The sequence below is a fragment of the Saimiri boliviensis genome, chromosome 4 (genome assembly GCF_048565385.1).
Source record: "Saimiri boliviensis isolate mSaiBol1 chromosome 4, mSaiBol1.pri, whole genome shotgun sequence".
Lineage (NCBI taxonomy): Eukaryota > Metazoa > Chordata > Mammalia > Primates > Cebidae > Saimiri > Saimiri boliviensis.
The window spans coordinates 95,288,842-95,301,163 of NC_133452.1; the positions used below are offsets into that span (position 1 = coordinate 95,288,842).

The 12,322-nt window shown below is 35.7% G+C and overlaps 1 protein-coding gene across 1 annotated transcript in view; it reads left to right on the top strand.

Annotated features, from left to right (window-relative positions):
• The window catches only part of TFAP2D (transcription factor AP-2 delta), a 58,304-nt gene that overhangs the window by 16,620 nt on the left and 29,362 nt on the right, over positions 1 to 12,322 (top strand). The gene's annotated exons all lie outside the window — the stretch shown is intronic.

Consider the following 12,322-nt stretch of genomic DNA (forward strand, 5'->3'; position numbering starts at 1 on the left):
TAGGAAGTAGTGAGTGAAAGACAAAACCAAACATCTATAATTTTTTTCAGATTGTCAATATGTAGCATTTACTGTACAACATTGAGAAGTAGTGTGCCCTTGACATTTGTCTTGGCAGAATTGCTTTGGTGATTTTGCTCTCGATAGCCATCTTTGCTGTGTTCCCTGATAGTAGTCATGATAATAACAACCACAACAGTAATATTATTGACAACTGACATTTACTGTGTTACTATTATGATCTTGGGCTGTGTTTGCCTGTGTGTGCTGGTACTAAAGGCTGGCATATGGTAGATGGCTTTAACCTATCAATCACACACATTGGGAAAGAATAAAGTAGAAAAAAAAATGATTAATGGGTTATTTCCAAAGGGAGACAGATTGCTGCTCATTTTAAGTAAAAATGTGGGTAAAATTATAGTTATAGTTGTTTAAAATTATAACAAAACACTTGCTCAGGAAAACAGAAGGGATTCAAGAATCATATGGATGGTAGGACTTGAGTAGTTCCCAAACCCAACTTCACAGTAGAGTCAACTGAAAAGGTTTCTTTAAAAGCTTCCGAATCTCATCCCCAAATCAGCTAAAACTCAATCCTGGGGTATGGCTTAGGCATCAAAAGTTTTTAAGGCCGGGCGCGGTGGCTCAAGCCTGTAATCCCAGCACTTTGGTAGGCTGAGGCGGGTGGATCACGAGGTCGAGAGATGGAGACCATCCTGGTCAACATGGTGAAACCCCGTCTCTACTAAAAATACAGAAAATTAGCTGGGCGTGGTGGCGCGTGCCTGTAATCCCAGCTACTCAGGAGGCTGAGGCAGGAGAATTGCCTGAACCCAGGAGGCGGAGGTTGCGGTGAGCCGAGATCGCACCATTGCACTCCAGCCTGGGTACCAAGAGCAAAACTCCGTCTCAAAAAAAAAAAAAAAAAGTTTTTAAAACTCCTCCAGTGATTCTGGTATATAATGATGTTTAAATATCATTGATTTAAATGTTTCTTGGACTCCTTTTCACTATCCAGGATGATTCTTTATAAATTCTCATAAAATTTCTAACTGGCATGAAGATTAAAGATTCCAGTAAAAACTTTTCTCTATGCTCTCTGTCAGTCCTAAAAAAGACACAGCATATACTGGTCAGTACAAATGAAGAGCCACAAAAAGTATGATCACAATTCTTGTTGATTTTGATGGTAGCCAAGAGTACTGGAATATTCTGTGTGGAAATCATAAATCTGTACTAGCAGCAAGGGTGCAAGTAAAATATGTGGAATCCTAGGATGATCTCTGGAGTCTTGTCGTCCTACTCTTTCAGCATACCCCTTCCATCACAAAAGTGCCTAATGTACTCTATTACTGTGGCCTTTGCTCACAGATAGCTGTCAGCCTTGGCTAATAAAACAAGATTTTATTCTTTTGAGGACCATCTTATCTTAATTATGTGCTTTTGAAATCCCCAATATCATCATGATGTAGAGAAATAAATATTTTACTAATGAATTTCAGGTACATTGATGAAACTATAAAAAAAGAGATTTAGTGTCAAAGGGACGTTTTGCATCCCTTCACTCCTAAGGTAGTATGATCCTCAAACCCTCCATCCCGCTTTCGTACACACACACACACACACACACACACACACACACACACACACACAATTTTTAATGTTTTATTACTATGTGCAATATTCTTTGACATTTTTATTTTATGCCATATTTTGTATTCTGTTTTAATGTTCATTGTAAACCTACTAAATTTATTTCACAACTCACTGTCAAGGCATGAATCATGACCTACAGTTTCAAAAATTTCAAGTTACGTTGGGATATGAGGAGAACCTAATCTTTGACGAGCAAGGACATTATATCTAAACTGAAATAGGCTTCACTGTAACCCTGAGCTGACAAGAAGAGTGACTTCATTGTTGATGACTCTTTCATATTTTTATCCCCACATTTCAGTTGGGTTGATGGTAATAGCTGATGACTCCTTTTCAGCCAGCAAGATGCGGTGTTCTGAACTAGGTCATGGCCCCTGAAACCCTGCAGACAATATTAGATGTATAAGGAATAATAGTGACTCAACTCTGATTCATTAAACCTCCTAGGACTTTGAAATCATTGATGTTTATCAGCAATTCTGGCAACTTGATCCGACACGGGTCTAATGTTAATTCCATCTGTACAGTTTTACTTCTGTGTGAATTTCATCACGCTTACCATTTCATGTTTATAAGTTCTGGAATTGACCATGTCTTTGAGTAATGTTTTTCCCCCTCAATCAAATATTTTTGCAAGAGCCAGAAACTTTTTAGACACTTTTCAAAAATTCTAAAACTAGATTTTTAGTATCTAAAATAGTCCATTGGCTTTCTTATATGACCTTTCTATGGTCTTGTGGGAAAGAATACTACTATTTTTTCCAACATTTTGAAACTGAAATCTCTCCTTTATCTTCTAGATTTTCTACATTAACTTATACATGCATTTTACTTGCCAATAATTAGTAACTTAGCTTTTCTTAACTATCTCTTAAAACTGTTGCTTGAAATTGTTATGGAGTAGTTTAGTCATGACCAAATGAATAGTTTCTCAAACATCCTGATGACCCAATACATTAATGGGGTTTAATCATATCCACCCATTTTGGTACAACACTGAGCACAGGAGAAAAAAACATCTAATTGATTTTATTTCTCATGGAACAGACTTATAAATAAATCTCATGAAGGTTAAACTTCTACAACTTTGCAGAGCTTGACTGTGACTCTTTCTGGGGAAGATTTAAATACAGCTTTGCCATTGTTGATATTTTTATAGAACACCAATGAAAGAATAGTGTGTGGGAACCCTGGCAGGCTTTCCACACAGAGATGATGTAATCTTTGTAAAGATCCAGTCAATGAACAATAAGGTGCCTTATGATGGGGATTCAGATTAACAAACGAATATTTGTTTTTCAAAAACAACACTTGTTACTGACATAACAGGTCCATGCATACCTTTTGTTTTCACTTTAAAAAATCATTTTAATATCATTTTTTCTATATTCCTTTTAAATGGAGTCACTATATGAATAGCTCCTAGCATTGTTTTTAAATTCACATATTAGAGTCATTATTTTTAGAGATCATCTTAAGGATGTATAAAACAAGATTATTTGATGCAAATTTATAGTATATTCCAATAATTCACAACTCTTCTGTTACAGCTATTATTGTATCTACTAACTAATGGGATGAAGAACTGGAGACTGACTGAATGTTTTTTCACCTGATAAAGTTGTTTGAAAAGTGAACATTTTAATAAGGCAGATATTTAGAGTGGAGATTTTGGGAGGTCTACATAACATAGATATATTTAATTTTGAATGAGACAGAAATATTTGAATTGAGTCCCACAAAAGCAATACCACATTTAACTTCTTTTTTAACCATATGTCTTCATCCTAGTGGTTTAAATCTGTAGGTAATAGTTAGGTATAACTCCTTGTACCCTGCTTTATTACAAACCTCTTCTTTTCATTTTCTTTTGTCAATTACGTTGCTCTTATCCATTTTAGTATCTATAATATCGGAAAGATGTCAGTCTCTGAAAAATACAGTGGCTTAGATTTGCTTAAGTGATCTTCTTGACGAGACATTGGAATAATTTTACACTCAAAGAGTAGAAATAATTTTCTTCTAGAGTGGAAATTATTCTCTCTAGAAAACATTCAAGGAATTTGACCAATATTGCAATTCTAGTTTTAACACCCTTGTTATATGTTTATTACTTTTGAATTGGCAACTTCTGTGGATGCCTCCTCCATATTTTACTTCAGAAGAATGTTTTCAGAGCTGGTCATTATTCAAATAAATACAAGAAGTCAATAATCTCTTTATTCCTGCCTATCACTCCCTTCCTACCTACGATTTTCCAAGATGGCTGACATTGCAGAATATTGCCAGAAGAAAATTCTGCCTGCCTGAGTGGGTTGCTTTCTTGGGACAGTTTTGCTATATTTGTAAAAGCTCTTGTAACACTCTCAGGCAACATTCAGAATTCTGAAAGTACAGCTTATTTAAGTTCTTAAATATAAATACCTTGAGCTGAAATTTGTTATGATAGGAGATTAAATTCTCTCTCTCTCTCTCTCTCTCTCTCTCTCTCTCTCTCTCTCTCTGTGTGTGTGTGTGTGTGTGTGTGTGCGTGCGTGTGTGTGTATTTAAACAGTATAGGACAATTGACAATATAAATATGTATCAGCAGAAGAAACTGAACCACTTCCAAATATTGTGTATGATCTCCATCACTCTTTCTCAGCTTAAATCCTTAGTAACTGCTGCTCTCATCTTTCATTTCAAAATATGTACTCTCAAACCCCATCCTGGACATCCTAACTCATGTAAATTAGTTGTTTTGCACCACTTGCAAAATCTATTAACCCTTTACCTGGTATTTCTCCCAACACCTCTTACCCTCAGAATAATATCATTTTTCGAGTATGGTCTAACTCTGGACTGGTTACTGAGCTTTATTTCCCTAATTAATAAATAAAGACCATAATATCTATAATGACGAGGATAATGCCAGCTGTTATAACAGTTCCTCAAATTCCTGTGGCTTAACATAATAGAAGCTAATTTCTCACTCATCACGGTCTGATGTGAATGTTCATTATCAGGGGACTTTCTTATTGTCAGTGTCTCTTTCAAAGACCCAGGGACCCAGAGTTCTTCTGTCCATAGTTTACTCTGCCTGAGTCTTAGACTCCTATTTATTTAGCTCACAGATGAGGAAAGGCATAATGGCGAAAGTGTACTGCTTCTTATCCACTCTAGCAAGGAAATGACCCAGTTACTACTATTCACATTCCATAAGAATTAGTCACATGGCCATTCCTTATTGTGAGGATGTCAGTGGGATATGCTAGAGAATGTAACCTCTAGCTGAGCAGAGTCTTCTCAGAAACAACTCTATAGTCTGTAAAGAAAAGATAAAATCTTTATGGTCTAGCATCCATATCTACCACATCTGCCCTGTGTTTCCTGTAGAATTAACTATGTTCACATGCATTAAGTATTTGCACAATAGACCCCTCATAAAGACACTTTATAAAAATTAGTCTCTGTCTCCTAGTTTCCTTCATCCTAAAAAATAGTGCTGCTTAATAGTAAAATTTACTCAAAATCATAAAACTTTAGCCCTGCAGGAAAATGAAGAGTGAGTAGTCTAGGCACTAGAGCATAGTAGGTAACAGTGTGGTTTCTGGAGTCAAATAAACGTGTCTGAACTCACTTCTATGCTTGCTATAAGGGAAGACACATAACCTGTCTGAGCATAAGCGTCCTTATTTATAAGATAGTATTAAAAAACAATGCCTTTCTCATAAGATTGTTGTAAGGATTAAATCAGAATGTTTGCAAAGCACTTACCACAGTGCCCAGCATAAAGCCATTGCCCAGTAAATTTCAGTTATTATTATTCTCAAATGAGAGAACTAAAATCAAAGTGAGAACAGCTGTTCTGTGCAGGATTATACAATTGGGTACAGGAAGGATGAGAACCCAGATCTTCCGGTTTGCAGTACCATGGCACATTTCCCATTTGGATTTATTTTTGCGGCGTATATTATGAACAGTTGCATTGCTGAGTTGCTTCTGAATTTAACTAAAGTAAAACTCAGGGAAAGAAAGATCTTTGAGCCTATTTTTCTCATTAGATTGGTCCTCCCTTCTGGCTAGGAATCCTGGACAAGTTTCTTGAACTTTCTTGTGCCCAAGCTCCAAAACCTTTGTCCACTTGTACAGGATTTTTAAAACCTGATGAGCCTTCTGCTGCTATTTAATCTCTCAAAATTAGGGGGACATTAAATCTTGGTTTAATCTCCTCTGAAATAATTATCAGTAGTATCCATTATACTTTTTTCTTTGAGACAGAGTGTCTCTCTTGTTGCCCAGGTTGGAGGGCAATGGTGAGATCTTGGCTCACCACAACCTCCACCTCCCAGGTTCAAGCGATTCTACTGCCTCAGCTCCCTGAGTAGCTGGGATTACAGGCATGAAACATCATGCCTGGCTAGTTTTGCATTTTAGTAGAGACAGCGTTTTTCCACGTTGGTCAGGCTGGTCTTAAGTTCCCGACCTCAGGTGATCTGCCTACCTCAACCTCCCAAAGTTCTGGGGTTACAGGTGTGAGTCACCACACCCGGCCTCCCATGTACTTTTAAAAGGATGCCAATTCAGTACGTTATTAGTTACAAGATTCCCCTACAAAACCTTTTTATTCCACTCTAGCCAAACTACCAAAAGGCAGTAGAAAGAAATCCTACCACTTGGTATTTCCCTCCTGTCTTTAATCCTCAGCCTAAATGACTGCATTCCCAGGAAACAAGGAAAAACAACCAACTTGTCAATGAACTCTTTTCTATAGGTTAGATCTACCAAGGAAGTTTTCTTGATGTGATTAGTCTTTGGAAAGAAGTATCTTGACTGCATGAGACTTGTAGGTTTGAAACACTGGAATCATTTTGCCAAGAGTTAAAGATAACATTTGCTTAGGGAATACTTATTGTAAGTCATTCTTCTCATAGAGTTTAGAACAAAGCCGATTTTCTCATTGCTCTCACACAACAAGAGCAATGAACAGTTTTTTTTTTTTTTTTTTTTTTTTTGACACACGAAACTAAAAGGCATATGAAACTCGAGGAACTCATGAACCGTCATTTCCCAAATTGCTCCTTCTCTGACCTTCTCCAGACATGACATTCCCACATTAGTCCCACCTTTGGGAGAAAGGTTTTCAGCTTTCCTCTAAAAGCATATTTGATATGAAAAGAGTATTTGTTGAACCCTTATATTAATAGCTCTAATTGATGTTCACTTTAGTCAGACAGTTTCACCTGGAAAAGCTCTGGTGTTCCCTTTTACGTACACACACTTCGGCACTGATAATGTCTTCTTGGGGATAGTTTTGCATTTTTTTAGACTATGAGGTTTTGCATCATCCATAAATATCTTATTCTAAGCACAGAATAATTTCCATCTAGGAGACTCTGTTTCAGCAATTGGTAATCAGATACAACTTTTTGTTACCTATTATCTAAAAACTTAACATTTATCAGTATTCAATAATTGGTCTCAATGAACCTAAAATAGTATCACACAATATTATGCATAAATAGATACCTTCTTAGACTATATATTTTAAAATCATTTGCAAAGTTTCTAATATCACTCCCCTGGGCTACATTTTAAGACTTCATCCATTTCTAGAAGGGAAAGGTATTTGCATGTAGAGGCAGAAGGAATAGGATACCACACATATGTTGTTATGTCTGACTATGTGCTTGGGTGTCCCTAAACTCCTGTTACTACTCATGGTGACTGTGCCACATAAAGGCAAATTATTCAAACTAATTTGCCTCAGTTTTTCCTTTGCCACCTTTGGCCTAGCTCATTGTTCACTTTTGCATATAGTGATGCTCTCTTAAAAGCACGTTTGCATTCTTTTCTTAGTGTCTTTCTTTTCTTTTTTCTTTGATTCTCTCTTTCAAAACCCAATCAATCAATGAATGCTTTTTTCATTTTGGGTTGTTTTGTTCCTAGAGACAGAGTCTTAAGAGCTCTGTTGTCCAGACTGGAGTGCAGAGCCATGAACATGGCTCACTGCAGCCTCTACCTCCTGGACTTAAGGGGTCTTCTTGCCTCAGCCTCCTGAATAACTGTGATCACAGACATGTGCCACCATGCCTGGCTAAGTCTGGATTTTTTTGTAGAAACGGGGATCTCACTTTTTTGCCCAGGCTGGACTGGAAATCTGGATTCATGTGACTCTTCTGTCTGGGCTTCCCAAAGACTGGATTATAGAAATAAGCTGTGGCTCCCATTGTTTACATTTATTGAAATTTGTAGGTACTCTAATCAAATTGGAGGCTGTAATTATTCTTAGTGATGACTAACTTTTATTGAATACCAGTGGAATTACCCACATTCCATTTGCAATAAATATTTGAGTTCAGAATTAAACCTTTCCAAGAACAAAGCAAAGAGTAATTTATTTTTTGATTAATACAAGTCTAAACAAATAATACAAACAAATAGTTTAGGATTCAAAATTACAGAAAAGTATTCAGTAAAATACTTTCTTTCACTCTGTTCCTCAGTTACTCAGTTTCCCTCCCAGAAGAAAACAAATGTTATTAGTTTATCTGTTTCCTTCCAAAGATATATGTGTGTATCTCTTTTATCCATTTTTAAAACAAATTATAACATTCTGTAGACAATATTTTGCAATTAATTTTTCTCACAGTTATCTTAGTATGCATGCTTTTTTACAGTGCTTACAAGCTGTTTATTCTTTTAAATGCTCATGGTATTTCATTGAATGATGCATTACAATTTATTTAACCAGTCCTCTTCTAAATATCATTTAGTTGTTTTCAGTCTTTGGTTATTACAAATAGTGCTTCAGTGAAGAACCTCAAACTTATATAAATAGTTCCACAAATATGCAAGTGCGTATCTTCAATAAATGTCTAGGAGTAGTGTTGCAAGGTCAAAAGATATTTGCATTTATAGTTTTGATCAATTATTGGCAGATACTCTTTAATAGTGGCTGCCAATTTATAATCCTATCAGCAATGATGGTAGGAACCATTGACATAGTACTTTCCTGTACTCTAAACAGGAGACTATCCATTTTTTAAATCTTTGCTAATTTGATTGACTGAAAAAAAAAACCTTCCATTATAAAGGAGATTGAGAATATTCTCAGACTTTTATGAGCTTTTCTGTCTACTTACTTATTTTGTACGTATGGAGTAATTTTTTGTACTTTCCTTATTGATTTGTAAGTTTTCAGTCTATATTAGGAAAATTGACATCATACGTTAGTGTGTCTTTTGTATTACATACTTTTATTTGTCAGTTGGCTGTTATGGGTTTTTGTTTATTTGCTTCGTTTATTGAGGTCTTTGCTTGCAGAACTTTTTTATATTAATATAATTATATTTCTCATATTTTATTTCATGGCTTTTAGTTTTAATTGGAACACTGTAAAAGGCCTTTTTAATTCCAAGATTATAAAATAATACCATGTTATTGTCTAATTATTGTGTGGGTTTTTTTGTGTGTGTGTTTAAATTTATGATCCATCTGGACTTTGTTTCATAGCTAAGCATATGCTACAGATCCAGTTCTATTTGTTTGCTTGTTTGTTTCTCCAGGTGGCCACCTTGTTGGCTCAACAGTTTCTATAGATAATCCATCTTTTCCCTACTAACTTTAAGTGCAAGCTTCATCTTATATTAAATCCACCTCCACAAATATACTTTTCCAATAGGCCAAAGTCTTTGTTTTCCTAACAATGCTATCTCTACTTCCTACCACATTTTCTCTTTTGTTTATAGAGTTCATACCATATTAGCCAAATAAGACAGGTCTCATCATGCAAGAACCCAGCCAGACAGAGGCTCTTACAGTTTCATATTAACTCACCAGTGGCTGCTTTCCCTTAAATCTGCATTTAAGTGTGTTTCTTACAAAACCCAGAATCTTGGTACAATGTGCAATCAATCTTTTCTCAGAAAACATTTTGCCATTAACCTTCTATTTCAGGGCAACCTCAATAATATCACTTAAATTTTTCCCAATATTTCTTCCTAATTTTTTACTTTTTGCTTTGGAGAGTGGAAAAATGAATTCCCTAAAACCAGGGAACAAATTTATCTTTTATGTTCTTTCTAGGTTCTGGAATTTATTTGTGCCTGCTTTTTAAGAGAGATATTTAATTTAAGTTATTATCTGCTTCTGTTACATTGAAAAGTTGAAAATCCTTCATGGTTTCCACTTTTTTAGAAGGTGTGGTTGGTTATCAAGTGGCACATAGAGCCTAAAGCCTTGCACTTGAAATACTTCCCTCCAAATACCTATCTTATCTGCCTATACACCCATGTACCCTACTTCTTTTTTTTTTTTTTAATTAAGTTCAGGGGTACAAATGCAGGTTTGTTACATAGGTAAACTTGTGTTGTGGAGGTGTGTTATGCCAATTATTTCATCACCCAAGTATTAAGGCTAGTACCCATTGATTATTTTTTTTGATCTTCTCTTACCTCCTACCTTCTACCCTCCAAAAGACCCCATTGTGTGTTGTTCCCTCTATGTGTCCGTGTGTTCTCATCATTTAGCTTCCACTTACAAGTGAGAACATGTGGTATTTGGTTTTCTGTTCCTGTGTTAGTTTGCTAAGGATGCTGGCCTAAGACCTAAAGACAGAAATATCATTCGATCCCATTCTAAAATATATAATTCTTGAAATGATATGGAATAAAATGGAAGTATGTCATATTTAGTGTGTTGCTTCAACTGTATGAAATTAAAATTTTTTTTAAAAAAGATGGATGGCCAAGTGCTGCAGTACATTGAAATAAAGGGATAGCTTAAAGTAGCTCTGAAAAACAAAAGGGAACAAGAGAATTCTACTTCTCTCCCAGAAATGAGGTGACTGCAGCCATATTTGCTGTTCTGGAAATAGAAGAAAAAATGTCCTCAGGCTTTTCTGGATTGTTCTTTCCACCACAGGTTATTGCACTTCAGTTCATTGTTCACATAGGCATTTTGTGCTACCGCAGAGACAGAGGAGCTCATAGGTCTTTATTTTCCCAAATCGGTCAAACTTCTGTTTTATTAATATGCTTTTCTACTCATAAAATTTCTAGTTTTCCATAACCTGTTGACTAACATCTGTTGTAAATAACTTGACTATAGATTTGTCATTGTTTCTGAATACCATGTGTATTTTAATTAATGGGTCCATTTATTCATTCATTCTTGGGTCCTCACACACAAAGCTTTTGTGGCATGATATACACATGTTAACTACATATCAGAGTATCTTCCCTTGCCGCTTCTTTTGATGTAGCATTGCTATCATCCTGTAACAATGTTACATCGCAAGCAGGAGAAAGTAGTAAACAGAACTGAGAGAAGGAAGGATCTGGCTGTCAGTGTAAATGTAAATAGCAGCTGTCCCACTCAAACTGTTTTTAAAACTTACCACACGGTGAGAGCTTTGCAAAAAATGGGACAGATCTGCAAGAATCAGGTTTTAGCACAAAATTCAAGAGGCATGCTGCCATCCTCCTGCTGGTCATGTTTTACATCTCCCGCTATTGTGCAAACAGTAAAGGAAAAAGAGTCAGCTAGATGGATGGATGGATGGATGGATGGATGATGTACAGATAGACACAGACAGATAGATAGATTGGCTCTGTAAAAATATTTTTAAAATATCTGTTTCAGTGTGAACAACAGCAATGTCCAGCTATATTAATATATGGAACTTGACCTGTTGTAAAAAGATGACACCACTGATGGTATTATACTATTAGTTACAAAATACTTTTGAATTCTGAGATCCACATGAGTTAATCCTCCGGTCAGGTGCTGTAGCATTATTTGATAGGTCAAGCTTTGAAACATTTTTACTTCCAAACTTGTAAACTTCTCAAATAATCTATTTTCTATTGTTTATCAAGCAACAGTGAGTTTCCTGTATGGCATGGCAATGACCTTAAAACACACACACACACACACACACACACACACACACACACACACACACACCTTTGTGCCATTTCTTCTGCCAATTATTCAATATTTTCTTACCTTAAGCTGTGAGCCTCCATTAAACTAGCACTATTCAGATTAATTACTATAGAGATCCTTTCCATTTAGTTATATCATCTCTGTCTTTAAAATAGAAGAAAAAAACAATAATGTTTTCCACCACACAAATATTAAAATACAACTAAAGATCTGCCATTGCTCATATGAAATATATATGGGGAGGGGCATGATCAGCATTTATAAGACATTAACTGCACTAATATGTTTACTTATTGCAATACCTTTTATATTAAACTAGACTTTTTTGCTAAGCCCTAGGACAGGAGGTCTCACCTTATGGAAATGAAAAACAATGGATTTTTTTTTTTTTTTTTTTTTTTGGAGACAGGATCTTACTTTGTCACCCAAGCTGGAATGCAGGTGGCTCACTACAGTCTCAACTTTATGGTGTCAAGCAATCCTCCAGCCTCAGCCTCCTGAGTAGCTAGGTACTGCAGGCATAAACCACCACATCTGACTAATTTTTAGAGATGCAGTCTTGCTATGTTGTCCAGGTTTGTCTCTAACTCCTGGACTCAAGGTATCCTCCTGCTTCTGCCTCCCAAATTGCTATCACCTTTACTAAAGATATTTTCATCGGTATTAACTATTCTATTTTGTATATTTATTTTGTATATCTGTAAACGTTTTCTTTTTCTTCATATTATTAGCTATT